Genomic DNA, 27,608 nt, shown 5'->3' on the forward strand with positions numbered 1-27,608 from the left:
CATCCCTGATGTCATAGCCCCTCTCTCAGCTTCAGGTTTCTCAGGTGTAGAATGGAGGTAACGACTCCAGCCACGTGTAGCTCCCAGGAGGGCCACTGAGGTGTCATGAGATAATAGGGAGCTTTGGGAAGTGTTGAGACAGCACCCAGGTTACAGTGCCACACTCTGTCCCGCATCTCAGAGAAGTTTGGTCTCACACACTAGCCCTGAACAACAGAGAGCAGCCATGGGAGCCAGCAAGTGACAGGGTCAAGCCTGGAACCCTGAGGCCCACGTTCGTGTCAGCTGCCAGAGACACCATGATGCCCTCAGAAAGCCCTTGCATAGGGAAGGAGTCTTGAGGTGATAGTTCAGGGCAGTGAGGATGGGGAGAGAAGCAGACTCGGAGAAATCAAGCCTTAATTTCTCAGACAGCCTATCCGTCTCTCCACTTTGTAGCCTGGGAGCAGACAGGGCACAGGGACTGGTGCCTGTGATCTGGAGTCAGACATCAGGGCGTGAGTCCCAGCTCACGGCTCACTGGCTGGGGACTTTGGGCAGGTGACTCAACCACGTACCTCAATTTCCTCAACTTTCGCATGGGGCTGATAGTCAAGCCCACAACACAGAAGTGTCAACACGTGTGCACAGCATGGTCAGCCCATATCGTGAACCAGAACATGCCAGGCCTTTGCTCTTTCACCTGAGTCCACCAGCCTGGCTTGGCCTCCTCCCACCAAACCTCACTCTTTCGCCAGCCATTCATCCAATATTCAACTGGCTCATAAGGCAAACAACCTGAGTCATGAACAAGTTAAGGGTAACTGCCCTCTGCATTCTGGGGGGTAGGAGATGCCGAAGGGTGCAGGCGAAACCTGAGCCATGTGGCGGGGAAGTGGAGGGGGGTGTGCAGTGGAGGGCTGGGGGGATCAGGGAAGCCTTCCTGGAGGAGGTGGTATCTAAGCCATTACCCAAAAGGTAAGGAGGCATCGGCTGAGGGAAGGGAGGAAGGAGAGCGGGCCAAGCAGAGGCCACGGGTGAGAAAAGGAGAAACTTAGTTGTGGAAACGGATGGAGGATGGAGCAGAGAAGGGGAGGGGTGGTCAGAAGAGAGGACATGGGGAAGGCCACCTGGACCCAAGGCCACAGAAATCCTGCTGATGTGAGTGGACGTCCTCAAAGGAAAAGGGAAAAGTCATTCTCAGGGGTGCGTTTTAGAAAAATCCAGTGATGATAAAAAGACAAGCGGGAGGGGACTAAACTAGACTCAGGAAGACAGGGAGTGTATCCTAGGGACCAGGCATGGCCCTCAGCACCTTCCACGTTTATTAGCTAATTTCCTTCTCACCATAGCAATGGAGGAGGAACTGCTATTACCCCACTTTGCAGATGAGAAAGTTGAGGCCCAGAGAGTTTAAGTAATTTGTCCCAAGTCACAGAGCAGTAAGGATGCAGGGTAAAGGGAGAAGACCAAGGCCTTGAGGAACAGAGAGCAAGCATGCTGGGGCCTCAAGGACAGGCTGCCTGGGACCAGGGCTCCATGTGGCAAGGTTGGGGGTTGGGTCCCAAGAGCCCTGCCTCTGGAACCACAAGCCCTGGGAAGGTTTCCTGCTCTGCTCATTCAACTCCATAAGCTCAGACAACTTATGCTTCCTCTCAGCCTCCTTGGCTGCAAGGAAGGCATGATGAGACCCACGAGGATGAGCAAGAGAAGGGGTGGGCACCCATGAGGGCACCCCTCCCACCTTTCCCCTGCAGGTGGCCCACCGAGACCCCACAGACCAAGAAGATGCATGGAGGATGCTGTCCATCACAGCAGGAAGAGGCCTTTCCCAGGAACAGGCTTCTCTGGGCAATGGCAAACAAGTTGTAGATGCTTGTTTCCCTCTTTGCTTTGGCTGCCAGGGAGCTCGAAGCCATGTATAAACCTGATCATCCAGGCCATCAGCTTTCTAGTCCTCACCAAGAAAGGCTAATTCAGAAGACCTTTCCACAGGTACAGATGACTCCCCAGTACACACTTGGGAGAACAAATATTCCCTTGGCTATATCTTATGTCGCTACCCTTATTTATTCCTAGTTCTCATTTCCTTATTTTTTTCCTCCAAAATAAAAATCATGATAATGTTCTTGTGAATACTTTGGTGAGAATTCTTCCTGACAGGCATGAAAATGAAAGTAGAATTTTATAAAAATGAGATTGTGTAATTGACTCAACTATATGTCAAGGAAAGATTTTCATGTCAATGACTATAACTCCACATGACATATGGATTGCCATAATTTATTTAGCCAGATCCCTATTTCTGTGCATTTAGGTTATTCCTCATTTTGGCAATTACAAAGCAAGCTGCCATGGAAAGTCTGGTGCATTTCTCCCATTTCTGTGATATTATTCTGATGAAAATTTCTCAGAAATGATCTCTTGTATTCTTTGCATTTGCTGATTGGTAAATCTTTGGAAGAATAAAAAGAAAAAATTCTTACAAGATAAAATGTATGATGACATATTTACCCATTTATCAATATGATGGAATACTATTTAGCCATTAAAAGGAACAAAGCACTGACACACGCCACAACACAGACAGACCTTGCAAACATTATGCCAAGTGAAAGAAGCCTGTCACCAAAGACCACATACTATGTGATTCCATTTATAGGAAAGGCCCCTAATAGGAAAATCTACAAAGATGGAATGTAGATTAGTGGTTACCTAGGGTAACAGCTAACAGGCAATGGACTTTCTTTAGAGAAGATGAAAATATTCAAAAATGGGAGTTCCCTTCATGGCTCAGCAGGGACCAATCCAACTAGTATCCATGAGGACTCAGGTTCCATCCCTGGCCTCACTCACTGGGTTAAGGAGCTAGCGTTGCCATGAGCTGTGGTGTAGGTTGCAGACCTGGTTCAGATCCTGTGTTGCTGTGGTTGTGGCATAGGCCAGCAGCTGCAGCTCCAATTCAACCCCTAGCCTGGAAATTTCCATATGCTGCAGGTGATGCCCTAAAAAGAAAAAATGAAAATATTTGAAAATTGACAGGGTGAGGTTGCACAACGTGGAGAAGACCATTCAACTGTACCACTGAATTGTTCATTCTAAATGGGTAAATTGTACGGCATATATCTCAATAAATCTGTTACAAAAACCAAAATAAAATAAAATGAAATTTGTGAACAGATCCTCAGGAGTCAGAAGGGAGTTGAGAGGCCCGTTGGGGGACGGGGGACAAAGGATTTGCCAACAAAGGCGACCCTGTCCCAGGGAAGAAACCAGGAGGCATCGCTTGGCCCCAGACCTGAGGCAGAGGCAGTGGTGACAGAAGGTTTGGGGGGATACAGGAGACATTCCCAGGCCCGCAGGGCCTCCTGCCAGTCCAGCCCGTGTCCCTAAGCCCATGACCCAAAGCAGCTGGCTCCCACCTGCTCAGAAGGCCAGGAAGGCAGGCAAAGCCTCTTCGGGCACCTGCTTGGTCAACGACAGAAGTTCGAAGCTCTCTGATTACCACCACCTTTTATCATTTCCCCAGCAAACCTATTCCCCTGAAATCGATAATAAAAGCCAAGCAGCAAGAAACTGAAAAGCGGAAGAGAGAAAGAGCATGCTGAGTTCCAGCAGCCAGGAGGGGAGGGAGGAGGAAGTGGTCCAATTAGGGCCCATTTCTCACCCCCATTTTTATTTACTGGATATTGGGGATCATCTGGGGAGGGCTCCCCCCAGGAGACTACCGGTAAAGCCCATAATCCCAGCACAGCTCCACCCTGGCATCAGCCTCCAAATGCCTGGCAGAGGAATGGGCCACAGGGGGTCTGGCACCGTATGCCATCAGAAGGGGCACTGGGAAGAGGGAGCTTGGCCACCACAAGCCAAGACATCCAGGAACATCGCTCCTTCCCTGTCACCTTCAGAAAGACCTTCCCCCCAGGCGAGCCCACCTGGGTGGCACACAGGCTTAGAGCCAGGCCAGGGCTTCCATCCCCTTTCCCAGCTCAAGATCCTGAGCAAGTGACTTCCTTTCTCCCAGCCTCAGTTTCCACATCTGTGAAATGGGCAATGATGGCCACAGTCTACATTCTGCTCATTTCCCTGGGTATTGTAAAGTTCAACCAAGCCACACTGGACAAAATAAAGGAAATTAGGACAACGGTTTCTGAATGCCAGACTGACCGCCCCAGCATCCCTGTGGACACCTATTAAAATACAGATTCCTGGGTCCCTCTCAAAAGAGGAATGGCTCCTTGGATAAGAGGTGGGGCCCGGGAAACTATATCTGGAAACACTCAGCACTTCTTTTATTGTTTGTTTTGGAGTTTTGTTTTTTGTGGGGTTTTGTGTTTTTGCCTTTTTAGAGCTGTATTCACAGTATATGGAAGTTGCCAGACTAGCAGTGGAATCAGAGTCACAGCAACACCAGATCCGCGCCGCCTCTGCGACCTACACCACAGCTCACAGCGACGCTGGATCCTTAACCCACTGAGGGAGGCCAGGGATCGAAAACGCATCCTCATGGATACTAGTCAGGTTCTGAGTTCCCACTGAGCCACAATGGGAACTCCCGCACTCAGCTCTTCTGATGGGTACTTTACAAACCACCATGGCGTGGCCTCTCCTTGGGGGACAGGGGTCCGACGGTCAATGCCGGGGGAACCACTCACTCTCACCCAGGCCAGCCAGTTACTTTCCTGCTCTGAGCCTCAGTTTCCTCACCTAGAAAATAGGGGTCCACCTACCTTGCAGGACGTGATGTACTCGGCACCAAGTAAGTCCTCAGTAACCGGTCACTGTCACTATTTTTATCTTTGTTTATTATTTTTAGTATTGTTACATGCTATTATCAATCACTCAAATAACTTAGAACCTCACAGCCATCATTTTTTATGTGCTTTGCCTAACGTTTTTCCCTGATTGCTTTTTCTCTTTTGAAAAATGCAATACATTCTCAGTAATGCCTGTTCATGGTAAAAATCCAAGCCATCTAGAAGTATTAAATCCTACTCCTTGGGTTTGGAGCATAGTTTTCCAGACGCTTCTCTATAAATAGGGATAAACATTCAGCTGACATTTCACACACACACACAGAAATGGCATTATACATTGTGCATGGTGCTGAAACTTTGTTTTCCACTCAACAGTGATGGACAGTTTTCTACGCTGATATATTGATCTACTGAATGAAAGGCTAAAAAGTGTTCCATTACATGAGTGTACCATGATTTATTTTCCTAGGCCCTGTCTGATGGGCATTTAGGTAGTTTCTGATTTTCCACACTTATAAACAGACCTGCAATGCTCAGCTTTGTGCATTTATCCTTGAGCATTCAGGTGTAAGCAATCCTGGGCAGCCACCATGCACCTGGTGCCAAAGACCTAAAATACATTTGTCTCATTTAAACCTCATCGCATCTCTGCCAGTTTGGACAGATGAAGAGACTAAGACAGCGTTTTAAGGCTCATTCCTCTGCTCACAGAGCTAATAAGTGGCAGAGCCAAGATGGAGCCTGTGGTAGGCTGACTGCCTTGCTGGCCCCAAGTTTTGCCGCCTCCCTAAAGCTCCCTGAGCACCCCTCCCCATGCAGCCCCCCCACACCTTTTGTAGGCCCCTCCCACACTAACTCTGGGCATGGCCATATTACTTACTTTAGCCAATGAGACAGTAGCAAACCAGATGCAAGCTGAAGCCTGAAAAACCATTTGCATGGTTTTGCTTCCTCCCTCAAACCCCTGTGCTGCCATGAGAACAAGCCCAGGCTAGTCAGCCAGAGAATGAGCAAATACATGAAGTATCACTTCCACAGCCGTCCTAGACCAGTCAGCCCCGAGGCAACCAGCAGCTGACCCAAGATACATGAACAACCCCAGCCAAGATTAACCAGTCCAGCCCAAATCAGTAAAATAACATAGGTGACCTTCAGAGTCTTGAAAAATAATAAACAGTTTTTAAATCACTATGTTTTGGGTATGTTTTATTATGCAGCAATAACTAACTTATATAGAGCCAAACTCCAACTCAAACTCCCTACTATCTCCAAGACCACACTAGCCTTCATTAGGGGTCAAAGTCTGATACATTGCCCTTATGTAACAGACACTGTGCTCACAGATCTAGAAGTTCAAAACTAAATAAGGTATTGTCCTGCCACTGAGGAACTGACAGTCTAGTGAGTAAGAACCCCTAAGAAAAGGATCACCATTCACAGATAGGACCCTGGGGCTCAGAGGGGGCTCATGGCCATCATCATATAGCACTTAGGTGACAAAGAGAAGCCCCAGGCCTCTGGGCCCTATAGCCAGAGTTCCTGGGACCCTTTAAAACTTCGCACACTCTTGAAGGCTGATAAAGCTACATGCCTAGATCCCAGTGCCCCCAGAAAGAGCCTGTTTCCAATTTACTGAGTCAAGTCAAAGCTCCAGTTTCTGTCTAAGGGTATTAACTGCAAATTTATATTTGAGGCCCTGTGTGCAGTTTTTTATGCATCCTTAAATACCAAAACATAATTACCAATGTCAATACATAATGTTTATTTCTTTCAGAACCGACATTTTAATTTTCCTGAGCAGGCAGGGAAAATGATATGCATAAAAATAATGACAAATATTAAAAGTCTCCCAAATACGGGACCGGGATCACCGCGTAATCCTAAATTTAAATGCATTCACGATCACAGCCATATTAAAGGTCTGATAAGCCAAATTAAGTTCCATGTAAGCATAATTAATCTTCTTTTTCAATGAAGATATTACAAGGGCGTTAATTTGAATCCCAAAGGCCTTTGGGAAATTGAATTATATAGATAAATCAAATATTTGACCTTTGGTGGATAATTACTATTTTTTGAAAAAAAAAATCACAATGCAAATGAACAGCAAGTAAACCTTGGGTGTCACCAGGCCTGCCAAAATGAAGTTCGTTATAAATATCCAGGTATTGCAGGCTATCCAGCCTCCCAGCTTTTTCTTTCAAATTTGGAAGCATAAAACTCCAGCTGGGGGGGTTCCTGGTGTTTATTAACAAATAATTGAATGGAATTGGCCAGCGCTGATTATGTCAAACTTGCAAATTATCCGGTATCATTCATAGGTCATTAAATTTCAAAAGACGCAAAGCCACGGAGCCATAGTGATGATCCAGGGCCGGTGTTAAATGACGCTGATGCTTATCCAGGTACATGACTCGCCAAAAGAATGGTGCTCCTGTCAAGTTCCCAGGTCCCCAGGCAAGGTGGGAGGGAGGGATGCCCATCAGCCCCACAACCCTTCTCCTTAAGCCACCTGGTGGCTTGGAAGAAAGAATAGGGTAGCCTAGGGACAAATCCCAGTCCTGGAGCTCATGGACTGAGTGTCACCAGCTCATTGGAGGAGCAGAATCTAACAGCAGCCAGGACCCCTGGCTGAATATGAAATGAAGTCAAAGATGTGGCATGCTAATGCCCCAGGCACTTTGAAGTTGGTTAACCTGTGCAGGCGTCCTGGTGGCAACCCCACCCCCACTGATGATCAGGTCTCCTGAGCTTCCCAATCTGCAAGATGGGTCTCCAGTGCTACTGCGAGACCCCAAGGTTCTCATAAAGATTGTTACAAATGGGCTTCCAATGTGCTCTGTGGCGGGTAAGTGCTCCTTGAGGATTGACTCTGTTTCAGAACCCCCCAGATCCAGAAAGCAGCCGTGTGCCTGCGCCCCCTCCTCAATCCCAGAGCACACTGCGTCTCTGGGCCCAAAGCAACACTGCTTGAACCCAGAATCCCACACATTCCCTCCTGAAGATCGTTCCTGCAGCTTCTATCTCTCTGCAGAGAAAAATCCAAACATTGCCTGCTGCTGAGGCCCACGTGCTGAGCACTGGCCTGTGCACTGTTCTGAGGACTTCACATGGAGATTCACTTAATCCTCTAGCATTCCTGCAAGAAAGGCCCGTTTTGACATTCCCATCTTACAGATGAGGAAACTGAGACCCGGAGAGCTAAGGCCGGTCCTGGGCTCACACTCTGTACCCCACTGGCGCTGCCACCCACCCCCAACAAGAGGCCAGGCCAGGGACCAGCCACATGCCATAGCCACCTGGGTCAGCTTTCCTGTCCTTTCTCAGAGGCCTGAACACAAGAGAGGAGCCCTACCCCTCTCCAAAAGCCAAAGCCTTTACGTCCATCAGTCCACTCTAGCAGTTACCCTGGGGCCCTGGCTGGCCAGGCCTGCAGCCAGAGGGGACCATGATCACGAGACGCAAAGGGGCTGGCCTGAGGATGTCCCTGGTCCCCCACATGGCTAGGGTTGTAGAAAGAAGTCTGCCTCTTTCCTTCTAAGGCTGAGCTTGGCCCCTGCTAGAAGGGACAGAAGTGGCCTGAGTTCAGATCTAACTAGCGCTTCCCTGAGAAAAGCAGATGCATAGGAAGAGAACAGTGATGCAGAGCTATCATGGGACAGAGCAGAGGTGACCTGCTTTGCCTGGGGCCACTGATGGCTTGATCATCAGAGCAGACATTCTGAGCTGTCTCAGAAAGATGGGTAAGAGGTCGGCAGGAGCCAGAGAGAAGGGACATTGCTAGTGGAGGAAGTATGAGGACAAACAGACAGCAGTCATGGAGCATGAGCTGGGGGCCAAGGCACCCTCCCCCAGTCCTATGCGATGCTTCTGGCCCCAGATTCCCCTCAGCCCAGAGCGCTGCCACCAGGTGCTCAGCCTCATCCCTGGACCCTCAGGGGGCTGGAAGGGTGCAAAGCTGGGCCAGTTCAGAGCCAGGCAGAGGGATGAGTTCTTCCCATAATGTACTTCACCATTATATTCCAAGCTCTGCCTGTAGCATCATTCAAAGGCTGTTCAGAAAAGAGGATATTGACATATCAAGATCAGAAAAGGAGGAGTTCCCGTCGTGGCGCAGTGGTTAACGAATCCGACTAGGAACCATGAGGTTGCGGGTTCGGTCCCTGCCCTTGCTCAGTGGGTTAACGATCCGGCGTTGCCGTGAGCTGTGGTGTAGGTTGCAGACGCGGCTCGGATCCCGCATTGCTGTGGCTCTGGCGTAGGCCGGTGGCTACGGCTCCGATTCGACCCCTAGCCTGGGAACCTCCATATGCCGTGGGAGCGGCCCAAGAAATAGCAGCAACAACAACAACAACAACAACAACAACAAAAAAAAAGATCAGAAAAGGAGGCCCCACCAACCCCTGGCCCTTCCTATAGCCCCAGCAAGACAAGACCAGAGGCCTCAGCTCCCAGGAAGCGTCTGCCCTGAGAGAAACTTAAAGGACCAGAAACTAAGTCATTTTTCCCCAGTCATTATTACACTGGCGTTTTCTCTGTCTCTGATAAGAGCAGAATTGAATCTGGCCGAGAAAAATTGAATTTGTACATTTCCCTAATCATACCATCTTCAAACACTGAACATTTTCATCCCAATTAGTCTTCCCTGATCTAGAAGGAGCAGGGAGACATCCTTATGGACCAGAGGGGAGCTATCAGTAATTGATCCCAAATAAAAGTCAGGGGCTTCCTGGGGTACCCAGAAGTGACCTCCTCTCTGGACATGGGATGGGCCTGGGGGAGGTCCACCTGCAGTGGGCAAGGACTGGGGGTGGTTCCAGAGCCTGTCCATCTGGCAGAAGAACTTTCACAGGACACATTGATCGTGGGTCAAGTAAAAACTGGAACTTGACAGCCAGGTAGGCTCTGTGGCCAAGAAGAGAACACATGTTAAACCTCGGGTTGGGCTCAGACTGTCCCCAGGACCCCCTCTGCCCATCCCATCACAACAATGGTCCTCCTCAACCTCCGCTTGCACCAGACCGACCTGCTTAGGGGTATAATCTGCCCCCTCAGCCTACTGTCTCCACCCCAGACCTCAACCTTGAGTTCCAAACCCAGGGTTCAGTGACCCTCTGGACATCTGGGGATGTCCAGGAGGCCTCCAAATGGTGCCAGCAAAGTCGGCATCTTCATGTATTGAGAGCTACCAAGAGCACCAGAGCCAATCAGAACAAATGAAAATCTCAGAGGTGAGCGCAGTTCGAAGTGTCCAAATCCGTGCCTATTTCATTTAGTTCTCTAGCAAACCCACAAGGAAGGATTGTTACTAACCCTGCCTTACAGATGCAGAAACAGTTTGCCTTTGTAGACGTAAGATCCCTGGAGTTCCTACTGTGGCTCAGTGGGCTACCAACCCAACTAGTATCCATGAGGATGTGAATTCTATCCCTGGCCCCACTCAGTGGGTTAAGGACCCAGCATTGCCAAGAGCTGCAGTGTAGGTCACAGATGTGGCTCAGATCCTGTGTTGCTGTGGCTGTGGTGTAGGCCAGAAGCTGCAGCTCTGATTCAACCCCTAGCCTGGGAACTTCCATATGCTGCAGGTATGGCTATAATAGAAGAAGAAAAAAAAGAGAGAGAAAGAGAAAGATTCTTTGGAAGAATAGAAAATCACTGGGCCCTGACTCTGGATGGCAGGTCTGTTTCAGAGGAAGTCTGAAGCCACCCTGACTTGCTCCTTGCTGGGTCACTCCTCAGGGGTGTGGCTTTTTCCTGCCTCGATCCTTGAAAATTAGTTGCTCTGATCCTTTTCCTTGTCATTCAGCACACTACCCAGGGCCTGCCCAGTGTAGGTCTTCCACTGGGTTGGCCAGGAAGCAGGGGACCCTTTGGATCTACACAGCCTATCCTTAAATTCTGCCATGGTGCCACCTGTCCTGCTCTTGCCTCAAGAACCGCCATTGTATTGTTGTTGTCCCATCTCCTCTGTGTTTATCCTTTAATTCTGACTTCTAAGGGAGTCTCGGAAGATGGTCCTCCACGTCGCTGATTTGATTTTCCATCAAGTCGATTGGGCTGTTGATGCTTCCAGGGACACTGTAATGATTCTGTCGCCTTTTGAGTCCCTTGCAAATCTTCCTTATCTCATCCCTCTCTCTTTATATTTCATCTCATTTCATCTCAGCTTCCCCTACTGTAATTTCATAAAAGCCACCCTCTCCTTGCATTCACAGGACAGTCCTCACAAGATTCTAAAATTTTCTTCTGGATGGAAAGAAAACAATTCCCAGAGACCTTGTCATCCTCTGAATTTTGAACAGTATTCTCATTCGCTTATTCAGCAATTTTCTTCAGAGGTCCCAAACCATTTCTTGAATAATTTTTTTTTTCCTTTTAGGGCCACACCCACAGCACAGGGAATTTCCCAAGCTAGGGCTCCAATCAGAGCTGCAGATGCAGGCCTATACCACAGCCACAGCAACACCAGATCCAAGCTGCATCTGCGACCTATGCTGCAGCTTGCATCAATGCTGGTTCCTTAACCCACTGAGCAAGGCCAGGGATAGAACCTGAATCCTCACAGACATTATGTCCAGTTCTTAACCTACTGAGCCACAAGGGGAACTCCCTGTTTCTTGAAGATTTTAAAAGTACACTCATTTATTCACCAAATATTTCCCAAGCCTCTTTATATCCCAAGCACCGCAAAGAATGGCAGAGAGATCCATGCTACCTCCTGGGCCAGGTGGAAGCTCAGCCAGGGCAGGGGACAGAGCTGCCTAGCAGAGCCCTATGGGTGGGCCACTGGATCTGAACGGGGACGGAAAGTGTGACCCTTGCTGTCCCTTCTCAGGTCTGGACTGGTACAGCCAGTTTCCAAGAGAACATTTCATCTCCTTCATGATGGAGCCAGCTTTCTTCCCCAGCCCTCGCTTGGCCTGTTAAAACAGGGAAGCCTGGTTGGGCAGTGCAGAGTGGAGACAGAGCAGCCAGCTCCAGAATTAGGCTAAGGGGAGACCAAAGCAAGAGTGTCTAAAAACAGGAGGCTCCTGACTGCCCCGCCCAGGCCCTCGCTGCCCAAACCACACCCCCTTCCGCCACACCGCCTAAACCACGCCCCCTGCTCTACACTCAACCCCCCCAAAACCACGCCCCCTCCGACACTCTGGGACCGGGTGCTTGAAGGCAGAATAAAAAAGAGCTGTGCCTGGAGCAAGGCAATCCAGAGAAAAGAGAGAGGTTTTGTGGGCTGCAAGAGAAGTAGTTTGGGGAGTTCCAGGTGTGGCACAGTGGTTAACGAATCCGACTAGGAACCATGAGGTTGCAGGTTTGATTCCCTGGCCTTGCTCAGTGGGTTAAGGATCTGGCGCTGCCACAACCTGTGGTGTAAGTTGCAGGCTCGGCCGGGATCCAATGTTGCTGTGGCCCTGGTGTAGGCCGGTGACTACATCTCCAATTAGACCCCTAGCCTGGGAACCTCAGGAGAGGCCCAAGGAAATGACAAAAAAAAAAAAGAGAGAGAGAAGTAGTTTGGTTCTTTTAGCAGCTGAATTCAGCTTTAAAAAGCCAAACGCTCTCCAGCATAATCGACATAATCGACAGCAACATCTTCTCAGATCCACCTCTGACAATAATGACAATAAAAACAAAAATAAACAAATGGGACCTAATTAAACTTAAAAGTCTCTGCACAGCAAAGGAAATCCTAAACAAAACGAAAAGACAACCCACAGAGTGACAGAAAATCTTTGCAAATGAATCGACTGACAAGGGATTAATCTCCAAAATTTATGAACACCTCCTACCCCTCAATACCAAAAAAACAAACAACCCCATCAAAAAATGGGCAGAAGATCTAAACAGACAGTTCTCCAAAGAAGACATACAAGTGGCCAAAAAACAAATGAAAAGATGTTCAACATCACTCATTATTAGAGAAATGCAAATCAAAACCACTCTGAGGTACCACCTTACACCAGCCAGAATGGCCATCATCCAAAAGTCTACAAACAATAAATGCTGGAGAGGGTGTGGAGAAAAAGGAACCCTACTACACTGTTGGTGGGAATGTAAATTGGTGCAACCACTGTGGAAAACAGTATGGAGATTCCTCAGAAAACTAAAAATAGAATTACCATTTGATCCAGCAATCCCACTCCTGGGCATCTATCCAGAGAAAACCATGACTCGCAAAGACACATGTACTCCTATGTTCATTGTAGCACTATTTTCGATAGCCAAGACATGGAAACAACCTAAATGGCCATCGATAGAGGAGTGGCTAAAGAAGATGTGATACATATATACACAGTGAAATATAACTCAGCCATTAAAAGGAACAAAATACTGGCATTTGCAGCAACATGGATGGACCTAGAAATTATCATGCTAAGTGAAGTCAGTCAGACAATGAGACACCTACATCAAATGCTACCACTTACATGTGGAATCTAAAAAAAGGACACAATGAACTTCTTTGCAGAACAGTTACTAAGTCACAGACTTTGAAAGACTTACCGGTACCAAATGAGACAGGTTGCTGGGTGGGGGGATGTACTGAAGGTTTGGGATGGACATGCTGTAGGGTTTGGTTGTGATGATTGTTGTACACCTATAAATGTAATAAAATAAAATTCATTAAATAATAAAATTTTTTTTAAAAAATTTCACCTATTTAATGCACACAATTTTAATGAGTTTGGAAGGATGCGTGCACCCATGATATGTCACCGTATTGAAGATACTAAATAGATCTATCACCTCTAAAAGCCTTCTTGCATCCCTTTTTTTTTGACCCGTTTTTGGTGGTGGTTTTTTTTTTTTTTTTTTGGGATCTCTAACCTCCTACATTTTTAAGTGCACAATACGGTATAGTTAACTACAGGATTTTTGTCTTACAGGCGATTTCCAGAATTTATTCATCTTGCATGATTGAAACTTTATACTAGTGGAATGACAGACTCCCCACTTCACCCTCCCCCCAATCCTTGGTAACCACCACTCTATTCTCAGCTTCTATGAACCTGTTTTAAACACATCATGTAAGTTGGAATCACAGGTACGTGTGTTCCTCTGTGACTGGCTTACTTCACTTAGCATAAGGTCCTCTAGGTTTAGCCATGTCGCAAACAGCAGGATTTCCTTTTCAAAGACTGAATAATATTACACTTTATGTATATGCCACATTTTCTTTTTCCATTCATTTGGGTTATTTCAGCATATTGGCTGCTGTGAATAGAATAATGTTGCTGGGTACATGGGAATGCAAATAAAGAGAGCAGAGAGAAGCAGTTCTTAATCTTCTCAGGTCAAGGAGAAGGTCCTGTGGGAGAAACGACGGGGGAAGACGCTCCTTCCAAGATTCAGAGGTGCCAGCCCCCCCCCCCCAATTTAAGGAACATATATAATTCAGTAGAAGAAAAAGGACAGAACAACATGTAAACCAAGCAGATGCATGTGTGCACATTTAATGATTTGAGAGTCACAAATTCTGTGGGTTTTAGCAGTGTGGACTAACTAAGGTAGCTGATGTCTGAGGTTTGCCACTCAGGTGCAGCCCTGGGGATCAGCCGCTTTACCGGGAACTTAGAAATGCAAATTCTCAGGCCCCATCACAAACCTACTAAACCAGAATCTGAAATTTAACAAGATCCCCAGGTGATTTCTTAGCACATGAAATATTAAGAAGCACTGATTTAAAAGGAAAACAGCACTGATTTAACAGAGAGAGGGGAAAAAAGAGAGAAGGGCGAGTGCAGCCAATAGAGAAAAAAGATTGATAACAGTGGAAACCAGATACGGACATGGGGGGGGGGCTTGTTGCACTATTTTCTACTTTTGTGTTTATTTGAAAATGTTTCAAGTAAAAACAAAAAACAATGCACCGATGGACTGACAGAGGAAACTGTGGTTGGAGACAGCAGTGGCCGCTGCAGGAGAGAAGTTCCAGGCTCTGTGTCACAAATGCAAATAGCCACAGCAGCCCCGGGCACTGGAACATCACCAGGTGATATGTCCGGGGGCTGATACCAGGAGTGGCTACAGCCTCAAAGAACAGGGCGCACCCAGGCCTCATAGGATGGATGAAAAAGACGGACACCGGCCACCTCCTGATGAGATTTCAGCACTCCTCAGACACGGAGAACATTTCAAAGGCTTCAGAGAGCAAAAACACAGAGCCTACTGCTGTTAGCCACGCACTGCAGGCACGGAGCCAGGCCTCTGTGTGAGCTTCCTGTGGCTGCCGTGACAAACCACCACCAACTCAGTGGTTTAAAACCACACAAGGGTCTTAGAGCTGGAGATTAGAAGTCCGAAATCAGTTTTACAAGGTAGAAATCAACGTGTCTGCCTGGACACAGACACATTGCCCTCCTTTGAGCAGCCCTAGGGAAGAGCCTGTTTCCTCCCCCAGCCTCTAGAGCCTCCCTCCTCACATCCCTTGGCTCTGGGACCCTTCCTTCAGCTTAAAAGCCAGCAGGTAGCATCTTCTTCAGTGGCCACATGGCCTTCTCCCTCTCTCTCTCTCTTTTTTCTTTTTAGGGCCACACCTGCAGCATACAGAAATTCCCAGGCTAGGGGTCGAATCAGAGCTGCAGCTTCCCACCTGTGCCACAGCCACACTGGATCCGATGTGTATCTGCAAACTATACCGCAGCTAGTGACAACACCAGATCCTCAACCCACTGAGTGAGGCCAGGGATCAAAACTGTATCCTCACGGACACTGCGTCGGGTTCCTAACCCGCTGAGCCACAATGGGAACTCTACCTTCTTCCTCATTTAGACAAATCTCCTGCTGCCTCTCTCTTGTAAGGACCCTTGTAGTTACATGTAGGGCTTGCCTGGATAATCCAGCAGTCACCCCATCTCAATAGCCTTCATCACATCTGAAAAGTCCCTTTTGCCACACAAGGTAACATTCACAGGTTCCGGGGAATAGAACCTGCATATTTGGGGAAAGGGTCATTACTCAGCCTGTCAGTTTTCAAGTTCTGAGGAAAAGTGAATTACAGTCTGTTAAGGAGTTGCTGGAGATGGGATTACGATGGCGGAATAGAAGGACTGGAGCTCAACTTCTCTCCTAAAAACAACAAAATTTACAACTAAATGCTGAGCAATCTTCAACCGAAAGGACCGGAAACCTTCAAAAAGATATCCTACTCCAGAAGACAAAGAGGAGGTCAGAGCGAGAGGTAGGAGGGGTGATTTCACAGTATAAACAACCCCATACCTCCCAGGTGGGAAGTCCCACAGACTGGAAAGTAACTGGTTCACAGAGACTCGCCTACAGGAGTGAGAGTTCTGAGCCCCACATCAAACTGCCACGTGTGGGGATCTGGCACTGGGAGAAAGAGCCCCCGGAGCATCTGGCATTGAAGGTCAGTGGGGCTTGTGCGCAGGAGCTCCACAGGACAGGGGGAAATGGAGACCCCATTCTTAAAAGGCACACACAGACTTTCACGTGCACTGGGTGCCAAGGCAAAGCAGAGGCTCCATAGGAACCTGGGTCAAACCTGACTGCAGTTCTTGGAGGACCTCCTGGGAAAACAAGGGGAATGTGGCTTGTTGAGGGGGAAGGACATTGGAAGCAAAGCTCTCAGGAATATTCAGCAGCGTGCATTTCTCTGGAGGTGGCCATTTTGGGAAAATCTGGCCCCACCTGTCAGCGCTGAGAAGCCCCAAGGCAAACAACAATCCAGGTGGGATCACAGCCCCACCCCTCAGTAAACAGGCTACCTAAAGACCCCTCAGGCACACAGCTGCTTCTAATCCCATCCAGAGACTAAGCCCCACCCACCAGAGGGATTAGAATCAGCTCCACCTACCAGTGGGCAGGCATCAGTCCCTCCCATCAGGAAGCCTACAGCAAGCCCCCATACCGACCTCAGCCACAAGGGGGGCAGACAGCAGAAGTAAGAGAGGCTACATCTCTATTATCTGTAAAAAGTCACCACACCAAAAACCTATAAAAATGAAAAGACAGAGAACTATAACTCAGATGAGGGTGAAAGAAAAAAACCCAGAAAATCAGCTAAGTGATCAGAAGATTCTCAGCCTCCAGGAAAAAGACTTTAGACTGTTGATGCTGAAGATGATGCAAGACATTGGAAATAAACTGGAGGCAAAGATGGATAACTTACAGGAAACACAGAGCAAAGAGATACAAGATATAAAACTTAAATAAGAAGAGATGAAAAATACAATAACTGAAATAAAAAGTGAATTTACCCCCAAGTGCTATACAAAGAGTGGAAAGCAAAATGAAGATATCTGATGATTCCCAAGAACCCAGAATTTTACCACTCCGCCCCAAAATTAAAAATACAGTGTGGATACAACATATTTATTTACTCATCCATTGATGGATATTTATAGCTTCTACAACAAAATACTTTAAAAAATATTTTCAACAACAGGAAGGCAAACAACCCAATTTAAAAATGCATGCTTGAGAGTTCCTGTCATGGCTCAGTGGAAACAAATCTGACTAGTATCCATGAGGACGCAGGTTTGATCCCTGGCTCACTCAGTGGGTTAAGGATCCGGCACTGCCGTGAGCTGTGGTGTAGATCGGCTCTGATCTGGCATTGCTGTGGCTGTGCTGTAGGCCAGCAGCTGGAGCTGCAATTCAACCCCTAGCCTGGAAACCTCCATATGCTGAGGGTGCAGCCCTAAAAAAAAAAAAAAAAAAAAAAAAAAAAATAGACAAAAATGCACACTTGAATAGAGAACTACCCAAGAGAAGATACAAAGTGACCAATAAGCCCATGGGAACATGCTGGGTATCACTGATCGTTAGGGAAATGCAAATCAAAACCAGAGCCACCACCTCACACCAAGCAGGATGGCTCAAATCAAAACCCAGAAAATAACAAGTGTTGACATGGATAGAGGATGTCAGGAAATTGGAACCTTCATCCATTGTGGGTGGGAATGCAAACCGGTGCAGCCACTGTGTAAAACATTTGGCAGTGCATCCTTAAATTAAACGTAGAATGAGCATATGACCCAGCAATTCCACTCCTGAGTCTACACCCAAAGAACTGAAAGCAGGGACTCAAACAGATATTCTACACAAATGGTCATAGCAGCACTCTTCACAATAGGCAATAGGTGAAAACAACCCAAATATCCATCAATTGATGAGTAAATGAACAAATATGATGTATCCAGATGCTGAGATGTCATGCAGCCACAAACAAGGAATGAAGTCCTGTTCCATGCTGCAACATAGATGAACCTTTGAAAACATCATGTCAATGAAAGAAGCTAAATGCAAAAAGCTACATATTATATGATTCCAGTTATGTTTAATACACACAAAATGCAAATCCACAGACAGAGAATGAAGATGAGTAGTTGCTAGGGGTCAATGGGAGGGAGGCAGGAGGAGTGATGACCTAATGGGAAGAGTTCTGGAACTGGATAGTGGTGATGGATACAGGACAAGGTGAATGTACTTAATTGTACACTTTACAATTGTTAAAAGAGTAAATTGTAGGTTAAAGAAACTTAGGGAAGAGAAAAAGGGTAAACATGGGAAACAGTGGCAGCTAACGATAAGTTAGGATCAAGGCAAGTGCAAAGTAAACTACAGGAGAATCTGCTGGCCCCAGTGTTCAGGACATTCCTTTTGAGCAGCAAAGTTTTCAAGGCACCTTCTCATCTCTACAGAGCTAATCACATCACTTGGTTCTGCAGTGAATATTTCCATAGCCTAAAGTGTGTAAATGAGATTTTATTGGATTTAAAATTTTAGAACCAACCTACAGAGAAATCATGAAAGATCATGGCAACAGAGAGAATGGAAATGTTATGAACCTTGACTAGGTAAGAATAATTATTCAACAAGAGTTAGGTGGCACTCAGGACACATAGAAGAAAGTATAAATCTACCAACAAAACAAATGAATGATTTCTTTATTCTTCATAGTAGAGATCAATATGTATCATCCAAAAGGAATAAATCAAGAAATTGAGGAGTTCCCATCATGGTGCAGGGGAAATGAATCTGACTAGGAATGCGGGTTTGATCCCTGGCCTCGCTCAGTGGGTTAAGGATCTGGCATTGCCATGAGCTGTGGTGTAGGTCACAGACGCGGCTCAGATCTGGCGTTGCTGTGGCTGTGGCGTAGACTGGCAGCTGCAGCTCCGATTCCACCTCTAGCCTGGGAACTTCCTTATGTCATAGGTGCGGCCCTAAAAAGCAGAAGAAAAAAAAGAGAGAGAGAGAGACATAGTAGGGTATTAAAAGTTACATAGACAATCAGTAGAAGACCTTAGAATAATATAACCACAAAATTCAGTAAGGGAAAGGTGACATGAAAGATAGTAACTATGCTCAATCCCTTCTCTGTCTTAGTAGGGAGGAAACAGATATTGACTAAAGGAAGCTAAGTCCAAAGACAGAATTATAATACTTAAGACATCAGCTGTTGGTGGACATCTGCTTTTGTCTAATTTCAGATACCTAATTTCCTTGAGCATTGCCCACATGTGTGCTGAGGATGAGGGCTGACCTATCCTTTTGGACAGGATAATGGTCACGTGACTGAGCCCGGCCAGTCAAAATCTCCCCCTGGGACTTTGTGGCCAGCACTCTTGGGGAAGATACTGCTTCTCAGCCAGGGTTATCAGGGTGGGGGAATGTGAATCTGGACCTCTCTATGTTTCATCTTCTTGCTCCTGGACGTACATCTGCACCTGAGCACATCGGGGCAAACGACATTAGTGAGTCCCAAGGTGTAATGAAGCTTATATCACCTTCAGATTTCTGTTACCCTACCCAGTGCATTCCCCTTCTGTTTAAAATAAACAAGCGTTTGGCTCGTGTGCTGTGCTGATGGGTGGTGCTGACCCAGGGAGCCTTCCATGAGGAAGTGGAGTTCACCAGCATTGAAAAGGACCTAGAACAACAACCCATAGGATGACCTGGGGCTTTACCCATCATGCCCATCCTGTCATCCCGGAGCTGTGGAACTTGGATGCAATTCTCAACCACCCTGAACTCAGCTTTCCCACGTCCCCGGCACCCAAAGAGAGAACGATGATCTTCCACGGGGGTGTCTAGATGGGGAAACAACGGATGAAAAGGTGCTTTATAAACCACACCAGGTTTTCTTTTTTTATGATGACTGGTTTGGCCCCTGGATTGGTCAGTTAAACTTGTTCTGTTCTCTAACCACACCTGAACCCCTAATTCTACTCCGACCACCCCACAAAGGTGAGCCCTATTCCCAAGTGGTAAGGGTGAGACTGCACAAAGGAGTCATTGCGGCCCCTTCCAACTGCTGGGAGGAAAAACTAAGCCAGCGATCATTAAGTCACTCAACTGAAATTGTCATCATTTTCTCCTCCTGTCACTCCCTCCTCCTGCAGGGTACCTCAGCCTTCTGGCTAGTTTTTCTTCCTCCTCTTCTTCTTCCTCTCCTTCTCCTCCTTCTTCTTCTTTGGGGGAGTGTGGGAGGGGTTAATTTTTTTAATTTTTTAGTTGATTTACAGTGTGGTGTTAATTTCTGCTGTACAGCAAAGTGAGTCAGCTATACCTACACATATTCTTTTTCATGTTCTTTTCCATTATGGTTTGTCACAGGATACTGAATATAGTTCCCTGTGCTCTGCAGTAGGACCTTGGTGTTTTTCCAGTCTATATATACATCAGCCTGCATCTTCTAATCCCAAACTCCCAGTCCTTCCCTCCCCACTCTCCTCCCCCTTGGCCACCACAATTCTTGGCTTTGGCTAAAAGTTCTTCTTTTCACTCTACTGTGGCTTCATAAATGCCATCCTCATGAAAGGGCAAAGGGGACTTTTTAGGGTAGCAGAACATAATTCATGTGACCTGTGCCTCTGGAGCCAGCAAGAAAAACCGCTGGAGGAGGACTTGTAATGGCTTCATACGGATATAGTGTCACTTACAAATTATGTGGTGTTGAGTTCCTTTTGTAAACTTTTATGCTTTTTTGCTTATTCTAAAAATAATATTGTTCACTGCATTTTTTATTGTTAGTAATGTAGGTAATATTTTTTATTGCAGAAAGCATAGAAAGATAAAGAGGGAAATAAAAGTCACCCACAATCCCACAATCCAGATATAAACCCTGTTAACATTTTGGTGGACTTTCTTCCACACTGTTTTACTAACAGCCCTGAAATCATGCTATGTACTGTACCCTGCTTTTTCCACTCAACATTATATTTTGAGTGTATTCCCATTTCATTAAAAATTTTTTTTCAAAAAAAAATTTTTACAAGCTCAATACTCCAGGGTACCAAAATCTCTGTAATCAAGCTCCCGTGATTGAAAAATTCAGATCTTCTAGTTTTTCACTACTGACTCAGCCTACCATTTTATCTGTTGATTTTTATGTGTTGTCATAACTGATGGGTTTAGCCTTGCAGCTCTCTTGGGTCACAACGCCACATCCAGGAGGCTAAGTGGCAGGTCCTGAGGGCTGCCACCACCACGCACAGGACAGTCCCCCTCCTCAGAGGCAGCATTGTCTCACCAGCCTCACGTCCTCCCCCACGGCCAAGCCAGCTCTCCCGGGCTGACACCCCATGTTTGTATTTCTGGAAGCAGAGGTTCTCAGCTGTGTCCTTCTAGAAGGCTCTAGGCTCCTTATGCAAATAAGTCCCTCCCTCTCAGTCCCCAGGCCCAGAAGGGGAGTGTGCAATTTTCAAAACCCCCAAAATAAAGGGCTGCCTTCTACTCTAACCCCCGAGCATCAGGTGCCTAGTGACCCTACATCTGCATGATTGAGGTCCCCATCTGTCCCCTTTGCAAGGGGAGGGGGCACAAGAGGAGACTCAAGGGCCAGAGAGAACCCACCAGAGAGATCCTGGACCAGCACCCATCCTACAAGCCAGGAAGTGGAGCTCATATGGGAGATGGGATAGCATTGCTCCGCATTCAAGACTTCCCTTACCGCCTGGAGGGACTTCAGGCATCACGGCCTCTCTCTAACACGCAGATTGGATGAAGCCTCCCTTCAGTGACTTCCTGTTGCCTCAGGATATGGTCCACACTCCTGCACCTGTCATTCAAGGCCACCCTGCAGGCACCCTCTCCACCCACCCCCTGCGATCTCTTGAAGACCCCACCTCCAGACATCACTTTCTAGCACCCCCTGGAGCACTAGCATGCCGTTTCTCCCCCTGGTCTGCCCTACCCCTTCTTTGCCGGACACCCCCTCCTAATCCTCAAGGATTCTTTTCAGAAGTCACCTCCTCCCTGTCCCCCCAGCCCCAGCACAGCATGTAGCATGTGCTGGAAGGGGAGTCTGCCTCCTCCATCTGACTGTGAGCTCAGCCACGGCAGAGGCTCTCTCCAATCCCCAGGGGGCACCAAGCACCCCAGCCCCTGAGGCATGATGGGGGCAGAGACCCACGGCCGCTCCCCCAAGGCCACCATCCCCAATGTCAGAGCGGCACAGTCCAGAGTCAGTCTTGGGGTCCCAGACACTTGTCCCTAGAAGTGGCCCCCCCTTGATGGGTCCTCAGGTCCTGGCAGAGCTTTGAGAGGGCCCCCAGGGGATTTCAGATCTTATAAAGGCACAATTTGTACTTCAGGCCATTAATGAATCCCAGGACAGAGGAATGAATTACAGTCTGTCAAAATTAGACTTCTCCCTTCCTTTGAGATGCATCTTCTTTTTATTCTTAATTAATTTTTAAAATTACGACGTCAGTGCGAAGTCTAATTTATTTTACTTTTAGCATTATTTCTCTGATAAGCAATTTCATTTCATGCCAGGCGCTCGCCTTGGCACCAATTTGTCACCTCAGCTCTCCCTCCGAGGGGCTGCATCACACACGAAGTTCAGGCACCAGGGGCCTCAGATGAGCGGCTCCCTTTCCTGGTCCCCACTCTCCCTGCTGAGGGATGAACGCACCCCACTCGCCCACTCCTGCGGGGTCCTTCCCTGCCCCACCACGAGCTTAACCCTCCCCCATCCCAGGATGGATGGAGGGGGGGAACGCTGCAGCGCTGGCCTTGCAAACGCACAGCCCTTGAGGGTTTAGGATACGCTTCCCTATACCCATCTCACTGACCCTACAAAAGCCCTTTTGAAGCAGGGCCCACTATCCCATTTTACCGGTGAGAAAACTGAGGCTCACAGAGGAGCCATGGCTAGAACATGATTGGAAAAAAATAATCCCAATCCAGGCTCTGACTTCAACTCTGACAGTTCTTCCACGTCGCCCTGGAACCTAAAGGGGGCTGGTTCAGAATTCCCGTCATGGTACAGATTTGAAAACAAATCTGACTAGGAACCATGAGGTTGCGGGTTCAATCCCTGGCCTCGCTCGGTGGGTTAAGGATCCAGCATTGCTCTAAGCTGTGGTGTAGATTGAAGGTGCGGCTCGGATCTGGCGTTGCTGTGGCTGTGGTGTAGGCAGGCGGCTGTAGCTCTGATTCGACCCCTAGCCTGGGAACCTCTATATGCCGTGGGTGTGGCCCTAAAAAGAAAAAAAAACAAAGAAAGAAAGAAAGGAAAAAAAGAAAAGAAACTCATGAAGTGCTTAAACGAACTGTGATTTGAGAAGGTGCTTTTAGTCTAGGTAGCAAGAACTACACAAATAATTAGAATTGGGGGTGGTGGGTGACACGACATGGCTCTGTGGTGAGCAGGGGATAACTGGGTGGAATAAGCCAGGGGTGTCTCAGAGGTCTTGATTGAGCCAGGACTGGGGACACGTGTCTACTTGAAGCTGGCAGCGTGGGGAGCGTGACCATAGGTGATAGGGGCTGCATGCGATTGATTCCTGGGCCACTGAATTAAGATACCACCAACCAGAATGGTGAGAGAAATTCCTTCTCTCACCATTCTGGAGCTTAGATGTCCAAAATCAAGGCATCATTAGGACCAGGTCCCATCACTCTAGTCTCTGCCTCTCTTGTCACATTTTCTCTGTGCCTTCCAGCCCCAAGCCTTTCTTGCCCCTTCTTACAAGGACACTAGTTACCTTAGGCTCAGGGCCCAGTCTCCTCCAGTACGACTTTGTCTTAACCAGTTACATCTTCAAGAACTCAATTTTCAATAAGGTCACAGGCTGAGTTACTGGGGTTTAGGACTTCAACATATCTTTCTGGGGACATAGTTCAGCCCACACCAGAGGCCACACCTCCCAGGGACCCACATTGTGTGACCTGCGTTGTGCCAGTTCCCTCTCTGGGCCTCCACCTGTCCTCCTATAAGACAGAGGCTGGCGTGACTTCTCTTAGCTGCTGCTTGTGTTTCTCCAGGTCCTTTTGAAGAATCTGGTCCCCTCCCTTCTCTGCGGTGCCTCTGATCTCCAGCACGGTGGTGGTGGCGGCAGCAGCATCGGCACATGGGGACAGGGGCTCAGATTATTCCAAACAGTATCTTCACCATAAAACAAATACTGTGAAAAGCCCTTTGATGTCACCCTAATGGATGGAGGAAGACACCCTCCAAGCCCCCGCCGCCCCACCCGTGTTCTAAATTTCGTACTTTTTTGCTATTTTTTTCTTCTCCTTTAAAGCTTGTGTTTGCTTTCATGTTACACGTTATTTATTTAGTTGCTTGTCAATTAGCGTCTACTCTCTGAGCGACAAGCACATTAGCGGCCTCGGAGATCAGAATTAAAATGCACAGCCCAGCTACCTACACTGCACCTACCCGACTGAGAAAACGACACCTCTTTGTCATTTCAAAGGGTGACCTTCCTCTCATTCTCTCCGTTTCCTGGCTCCCGATTTAATTCCAGCTGACTCCTCCAGGGTCACTGCACGGACGTGAAGGCTTTGAAATGGAACTTTTTCAAATGCACAAAGGAAGATGCAGGCTCCTGTTAACAGTGGCCTTTGATGATGGTTAGTATAAAACAGGAGTCAGCTGGATTTGAATAACAGGCTCAGATGCCAGTCCGAGCTTCTAACTCAGGCAGCCTAACACACCCCACCTCCGTTCAGCAGTTTAGCCAACCTTCCTGACTTGGCGGAAACAAACAGACTGGCTCCAGGATTGGCTCCTTGATTCACTGGGTATGTGAGCAAGTAGCAATAAAGCACAGATTTATTTCCTCCTCAGCAAAATGGGGGGATTAAAACCAACTATGGATAGAAGTTATAAGAACTGAGATTATGTGTACAGAGCTTTGCAAAGTAAGCTTCAGCATCTGCTTCTTCCAGTGAATCTGAGGACTTTACTTGCAGGAGTTAACCACACACCCTGGAGGGCTTTGGTGAAGGGACTCCCCCAGGGCAGAGATAGGGGCCTCTCCCCGAGTTGGCCCAGCCCAGGCTGGGATCTGACCGCTGTGCACCTCTAGGCTGCAGGCAGAGGTGGAGGGACCACGAGACCCCAGCCTCAGCAAGGTGGCTTCAGAGCCAATGACGAGGCAGATAACCAAGAAACTGGGAGACAGCATTTTCTCTTTCTCCGTTCGCAACATGTTACTGCATAGATCCAGGCAATGCAGGAATTGGGACAACTTTTGCACATTTCAGGTGAGCTGGACAAACAACTGTTACCACCACCTTCTCTTTTGAAAGGTACCTTTCTCTGCCCTCAGACTCCTGGGAGCGGGAGAGGTTCCCTTGGCAGCTGCAATAGGAGGACATGATCTTCCCAAGAAAAAAGGTGGCTGTGTGTGACTCTGCCCAGATCACACTACAGCCTGCCTTTTTTTTTTCAGGCCTCACTGGAGGCATATGGAAGTTCCCAGGCTAGGGGGTCGAATTGGAGCTGCAGCTGTCAGCCTACACCACAGCCACAGCAACGTGGGATTCAAGCTGCATCTGCGACCCACACCACAACGCACAGAAACACCAGATCCTGAACCCTGGGACTTATGTCCTCTCACTGCTAGAGCCCAAGTGGCCTGAGGGTGACCCTCCCAGAGACAACTCCCCCACCCCCACCCCCTTTAGTGAAAAGCAAGGACAAGAAACCAGCTTGAGTCCCGACTCCCGCTGACCTGCTGTGTGACCTCCGGCTGTTCTCCTCTCCTCTCAGAACGGTTTCTTCAAGTGCAAAATACAAGGAGATGAAGCTTAATTCACAGGACTGCTGCTGGAAGATTCAACATGGAGATATTCTTAAAACACCTCAAAAATGTAGGCTCAGCCAACAAGGATGACAATAAAGACAATGATGGTGACAGTGACACACTGAAGGAAGAAGGGCAAATTCTGCCACCCAGCACACAGCAGGCAGGACACCAAGGGGGTCCCTCTTTCTCCAACATTCTCCCTGGGTGGCCACACCCTGACAGTCTTGGAAAACCAGAGGGTCAGACCAGAGGTGGGACCTGAGTCACTGGGCATGGCAGCCAGAGTGATGCTGCAAAAACCTAAGTCAGAACAGACCCTCCTCTGTCCCGGACCCTGCACTGCTGGGGCCAAGGCGGTCACAAGCCAGCCTTTTCTAGGGTCCCTGTGGTCCTCTGAGCTCATCTCCTGCCCTTTGGCCCTGGTTCCAACACCCCCTGAAACTGGCCCCTGGTTGCTTCTAGGGCACCCCTGGCTGTTGCTCCAGCAGCCGTCCCCTTGACCTTACACTGATCTCCGTCTAACCCTGAGCACAGGGGAGATCCTGGCACTGCCCCTCCCTGGGCACATTCACCCTGGGACTGAAGGCGATGCCTTGCTCCTCTGTCCCACTCCCTCACTGCTAGAATCTAGGTGGGGGTCTTGGTTTTGTCCACTGGGCCCAGAACACTGAGCACTGAATGGGAGGAGCTCTAAGTAGCTGGGGCTGGGTTTCAATCTTTTTTTTTTTTAATATGATTTTTATTTTTTTCCATTATAGCTGGTTTACAGTGTTCTGTCAATTTTCTACTATATAGCATGGTGACCCAGTTACACGTACCTGTATACATTCTTTTTTCTCACATTATCATGCTCCCTCATAAGTGAATAGATATAGTTCCCAGTGCTACACAGCAGGATCTTATTGCTAATCCACTCCAAAGACAATAATCTGCATCTATTAACCCCAAGCTCCCCATCCATCCCACTCTTTCCCCCTCCCCCTTGGCAACCACAAGTCTATTCTCCAAGTCCATGATTTTCTTTTCTGTGGAAAGGTTCATTTGTGCCGTATATTAGATCCCAGATATAAGTGATATCATATACAGATGGCCAACAAGCACATGAAGAAATGCTCAACATCCCTGATTATTAGAGAAATGCAAATCAAAACTATCATGAGGTACCATCTCACACCAGTCAGAATGGCTGTCATTAATAAGTCCACAAATAACAAATGCTGGAGGGGGTGTGGAGAAAAGGGAACCCTCCTGCGCTGTTGGTGGGAATGGAAGCTGGTACAACCACTATGGAGATCAGTATGGAGGTACCTTAAAAATCTATACATAGAACTACCATAGGACCCAGCAATCCCACTCTTGGGCATATATGTGGACAAAACTTTCCTTGAAAAAGACACATGCACCGCATGTTCATTGCAGCACTATTCACAATAGCCAAGACACGGAAACAACCCAAATGTCCATCGACAGATGATTGGATTAGGAAGACGTGGTATATATACACAATGGAATACTATTCAGCCATAAAAAAGAACAAAATAATGCCATTGGCAGCAACATGGATGGAACTAGAGACTCTCATACTGAGTGAAATAAGTTGGAAAGAGAAAGACAAATACCATATGGGTTTCAATCTTGAAGAGCACGAGGCCTCCTTCAGGGCAGCCAGTTCTGGGCAGGGAGGAGGTGATGGGGAGGAAGCCGGCTTAACCCCCTCTGCACAGCAGGGGCCTGAGATTCCTGCTTCTCTCCAAAGACCTCCCACAGCTCAACCCCTGGGACTGCCCCCCCACAAATCTGGTTAATCAGCAAGTGCCTGTGATTCCAAGCAGCCTGAGAAGGGGGCTGAGCCCCAGTGAGGGGATGC

The 27,608-nt window shown here is 47.8% G+C and overlaps 1 long non-coding RNA gene across 1 annotated transcript in view; it reads right to left on the reverse strand.

Moving 5' to 3' along the window:
* LOC106507017 (uncharacterized) overlaps positions 1-25,761 on the reverse strand; it is a 446,650-nt gene extending 420,889 nt beyond the window's left edge. Inside the window, exons 1-2 of the long non-coding RNA XR_001302677.3 lie at positions 25,667-25,761; positions 13,236-13,329 (exon numbers count right to left, since the gene is read on the reverse strand). This is a non-coding gene — a long non-coding RNA (uncharacterized LOC106507017). The remainder of the gene's footprint in view (positions 1-13,235; positions 13,330-25,666) is intronic.
* Between the last annotated feature and the right edge of the window lie 1,847 nt (positions 25,762-27,608).

Source organism: Sus scrofa, chromosome 1 (genome assembly GCF_054392235.1).
Source record: "Sus scrofa isolate SSC_HxYL_T2T_F1_AM1 chromosome 1, Sscrofa_HxYL_maternal_Yorkshire_Landrace_v2.0, whole genome shotgun sequence".
Lineage (NCBI taxonomy): Eukaryota > Metazoa > Chordata > Mammalia > Artiodactyla > Suidae > Sus > Sus scrofa.